Here is a 5211-nt window from a genome sequence, read left to right as displayed (position 1 = left end):
TTTGGAGTAGCAAAACAATATTCATTGGAATCAGTGGTGACCTATTCCAGATAGATAATACATGTTATGGAAATTCAGTTTTCGAAATCAGTCGAAGACGAGGCCATTGTCATATGTTGTGTGTCCTTAATTCTCAGGGTTATTTTATGATACAGTAGCATCGTGTATACCGGTATGTCAATAGGCTTCATTGTCCATCGATGCACTGCATCCAATCGAGGAGTAAATATGATAAAATCATTATCAAAGGAACTTTGGCATAGGGAAAACACAGCTTGAGTCAGCGTCCAATCCAGCTGGACATTCATCTTCCGTTCTGCACAAACTACTTCCAATTTTCTCGGACTTCCCGGCAGTTTCAGTTTCTAAAAATAGAATGCTAAAGTTTGTAACAAAAAACTCTTCTGTTTTTTTTTTCTCTCCACTCTTCACTGCCTTTCTTTAGTATTCTGTACTGTTTTATCTTTTCACTTGGTGCATTGGATCCTTATGCAACTCAGCATTGACTTCACCGTGCTTAGTCACAGCCCAATCTTTCACATAAAAGATGGTGATATTCATTCTGCGATTTCAGATATGTCTTTCTTTTCCAAATTCCACAATGTTCCTTCGCATTTCCATTTTCATTTCGCATATTCTTCATAAAAATGTACTGACTGACTCAGAAATTTTCACGTTGATCGCAATTTATTTCTAGAAACAGGAATTCGACAGATAAATGCAAGATTGGTTCATAGACTACAAGTTTCGTCGGGTCTGTTGAATGTTTCCAGCTTTTCGCATGTGACTTGTTCTCCTTTGCCTTGCAATAGCGTTTAGTTGCTCATCTTAGCTTTGACTTTGTATTTATTTATGTATTTATGTATGTATGTATTTATTTATTTTGCTGTATTAGAACATACAGCATAGAACAGTACAGCACAGGTCCTTCGGTCCACAATGTTGTGCCGACCCTTAAACCCCACCTCCAATATAACCACCCACCACCATTTGAAATTCCTCCATATGCCTGTCTAGTAGTCTCCTAAAGTTTACTAGTGTATCTGCCTCCACCACTGACTCAGGCAGTACCACACTCTGAGTAAAAAACCTTCCTCTAATATCCCCCTTGAACTTCCCATTCCTTATCTTAAAGCCATTTCCTCTTGTATTGAGCAGCGGTGCCCTGGGGAAGAGGTGCTGGCTGTCCACTCTATGTATTCCTCATAATATCTTGTATACCTCTATCATGTCTCCTCTCATCCTCATTTTCTCCAGAGAGTAAAACCGTAGCTCCCTTAATCACTGATCATAATCCATACTCTCTAAACCAGGCAGCATCCTGGTAAACCTCCTCTGTACCTGTTCCAATGCTTCCAGATCCTTTCTATAATGAGGCGATCAGAACTGGACACAGTATTCCAAGTGTGGCCTAACCAGAGTTTCATAGAACTGCATCATTACCCCGCGTCTCTTAAACTCTATCACTCGACTTATGAAAGCCAACAACCCATAAGCTTTCTGAACTACCCTATCTACCTGCAAGGGAACTGTCAGGGATCTGCGGACATGTACCCCCAGATCCCTCTGCTCCTCCACACTTCCTGTGCACCTAACGTCCAAGTGAGATTGCTGCTACCAATATGATTCCAGGACATGGGGAGGATCGGCCATCTTCCAGTAAATAGTTTCCCACTATACTCTGGAGACCACTTTAAATTACGAAACGTGGAAACATACAAAAAAAAATCTTGAAATACATGCATGTCATTATGTCTCATTAAAAACACACTCTGATGAGGGCATAGAAAACAGCAAAAACTTTAAAAAACGAGAATAGCAAGTGCCTTAGCCGGAGAAAATAGAACCTAAACTGGTAGACAGTAGGAACAGATTCTTGCGCCAATGATATCTCTACTGAAATCCCCACAAAATAGCACACACCATATCTACCAGCATATTTACAGTCAAACCAGCCGCATCATGTTCCTGATCCCATCTGAAAGTCTACGGAACGCAACTATCGTATCTGCTTCTAGCGGTAGATTTAGCAACCTGTTAGACGTACCTCTCTTTGTTAATTAAACAGCTTCCCCTGCACATTCACTGTAAACGTTTCTTCCTTTCAGACTAAAGTTTAGCTGCTGTGGTCTTGACCTTTTTAATATGGGCGTTCATGATGGTGGTCTTGTCATGGCTTTGTACAAAGCGGAGAGGGAGAGAGAGAGAGAGTGAGAGAGAGAGTGGGGGGGGGGAGAGAGCGAGAGAGAGCGAGCGACTGTGACTGTGTGGCGCGCCACTCCTCACACAGACATTTTCGCAGTATTTTCGCTTTATTTTACGAGGTCAACCTTGCATGTACGCGGGAGCGGAGCCGACTGCTTTCTAACCCGGGAAGCTCCGCTCTCGGGTCCGGCGGCGATGTCATTGCGCCACCAGCCGACCCGAGATGCCCTTTTCCACAAAGAAACCATACCGGTTTGCCACTCCCATCCTATGTGTATTGCAGACTGTAATTAATCCTAGCCCTCACAATCCACCCACAAAGTTCAGACCACTGATCAGAGTCTCATTTGTCTCCTTGATTTCTTAGTCAAGGGATAAACATTGTGCTCCAGTTCACTGGCAGCTTAGCTGTCTGGACAGTAAATACAGCAATCTTCGTCTATTCCCCAGCAATCTGCCCACGTTCATCTCCTAAAGGTCGGATAAATCCTATCAGGTCATGGGAATTCAGCCATCTCACCACCATCTCTCCTTTCAGCCTAAAGTTAAGCTGCCCTGTCTCTCATCTTTCTAACAAGCAACACATTTCTGTTTCGGGATACTAGTGTCTTCCTTGGGTACACTATCTCAATTTTTTCCCGGTTGAACCATATTTAAAATCCCTTCAGCCATCACTTTTAATGATATTCTATTGAATGTTTTGAAGATCTTTCTCATTTTTCAGACATTCGCCATTTTGTATCATCCACAAATTTAACCACAATGTTTATGTTATTTCAAAGGAACAAACGGCCTAACACAGCCCCTTGCAGAACACCACTAGGCACGGTCTCCAAGCCAGAATTTCACACTGCAACCTCCATAGTCTGTCGAGTTCTACACCCAAACTTCCAAGTGGCTCGGCATCCTGTGTATCTAAATCTTCATGTTCAACCCACCATAGAAAGCATTAACAGATGCAACGCCAATCAGCATGCCGAAGTCACCCAAGACGAATACATTAAATCACTGAACTCGCTTTCTACAGTTCTAAATTCACTTTTTTCCCTGCGATCACCTCTTCCACACAAAACAAACATGCTGATTGCCACTCCTACCCTATGTTGTTGTTTTTTTTTTTCTGTAATCAATCTTATCCTTGGCAATCTACCCCACTAATTTCACAACACTCATTGGGGACTCAATTGTCTGTTCGCATTTGTAGTCACGGGAACAACATTGAGATCCAATCCACTGGTAGCTTGGCTGAATGGACAGTAAGTACAGAAATCTTCATCGATTCCACAACATTCTTCCCACTTGTATCTCCATTAGGTAGGATAAGTCCTATCAGACCATGGGAATGTGTCCATCTTAATGTCCTTCAAAGCATTTAATAAAATCGACCTCTTTGCTTCACAATTCAGCTGCTTATTCTAATAGCACACTTTGATCTCACTTTCCCTGTATCCTTCTCCTTCGTGAATTTAAATGCAGAAAACTGATTTAGTACTTTGCCGACATCCTCTGACTCCTGACACAAATTAACTCCATGCTCCTTCAGCAGTAATAGCTCCTCCATAGTCTGTCTCTTGTTCTGAAACTGCGGCATATGTAGTTAGGATTCTTCTTGAGCAAGTTGTTAAGATCGTTCTGAAACCTTTGGAGTTTCTCTTCCTTGATAAAGTTCTCTATATATCTCTAAATACCTTGTCCGATTTCATGAGCTATGTTTTCCTTTCTCTCCCTTTAGTGACTAGAACTACAACTTCTTCTGTCACTTAAGGCCCCTTCCTTTACCATCTTTATATTTCAATCTCACTGAACGTGCCTTATCTGACCTCTGGACTAAGTCAGTGAACTGGGGCATATGAGAAACTTGAATCGGGTGAGTGACTGATTGAGCGAGACCATATCCGTGAAATAAACTACCGGGAAATTACGCACCTTGATGAAAAGGAGGGAAATTGAGAACTCAATGTCATGGGACTCACAATCATTTTAAGACGTGAGAAAAAGCCTGATAAGTTCTGGAGTGCGTTCTAATATTCCTGGAGATTTATGAATTCCTGGAGAGATATGTTTCAGATAATTCGATGTATCATCAGAGAATGGTATACAGCACTCTTTTGTTATTTCTTTGCTGATTTTGCGTGGAAAGAACATAAACTATTCTGCCTGAAATCGAGAGACATAGATGGACAAATTGACGACAGCATGAAGCATTTTTGTATTGCAAACCCCTACCCGCATTTCCGCACCGAAAGCTGATCAGCAAGGACCATGAATTAAAGGAGCATTCAACAAGGCGCGATACTATCATGCTACTAATGATAGTGTGAGTCGGGACAGGGTCGCTGAGCAAATTATCAATGAGCCGAACAGCATGATGTTGGGAAAATGGAAGTTGAGTAATCTGGTCTCAGAGAAAGCTCACCAGATCTTAAACAAAGTTACAAGATAGGATATGTTTCGATGCACACATCGGGTCGGTGATTCATGGCCTTTCCAGTTTCTAACCGCTCATTGGTTTCTCACAGCCAATGAGAGAAGATGGCCCCATCATGTCCATTAAAGGGCAAAGTTTATCTCATTGGTGCGTTTCAGTGAATTGCAGTTCACAACTCAATATGCTGAATTTGACAGTTCAGAGAGAAATATTGAGTACTCGGGGAAAAGAAAAAAAATTCAGATCAAGTGGAGCGTGAGAAGGTTTTGGAGAGATTCTTAGCTGTCTGCAGTACCGGCTCCTTTAACATTCTGGAGAAACCTTTCTAAATGACCACCGCTACAATGCTGCACACTGTCGTGGCACTGACGATGATGCATATCTGGACCAGTGAGTATATTAAGAATATGGAAATTATTGGGCAAAGAACAGAAATTATCAATAACCTGTTCATTTGCGCACGTTTATAGCAATCTTGCTGAATATTACAATCTTATTGGAAAGAAGAACACAGAAATAACATTATGATTAGACAATATTGAAACATATATTTCCCCTCCGAATTTTCCGTGTAAAGG

This window comes from Mobula birostris, chromosome 13 (assembly GCF_030028105.1).
Source record: "Mobula birostris isolate sMobBir1 chromosome 13, sMobBir1.hap1, whole genome shotgun sequence".
NCBI classification, from domain to species: domain Eukaryota; kingdom Metazoa; phylum Chordata; class Chondrichthyes; order Myliobatiformes; family Myliobatidae; genus Mobula; species Mobula birostris.
Note: the sequence above shows the minus strand (reverse complement) of the source record.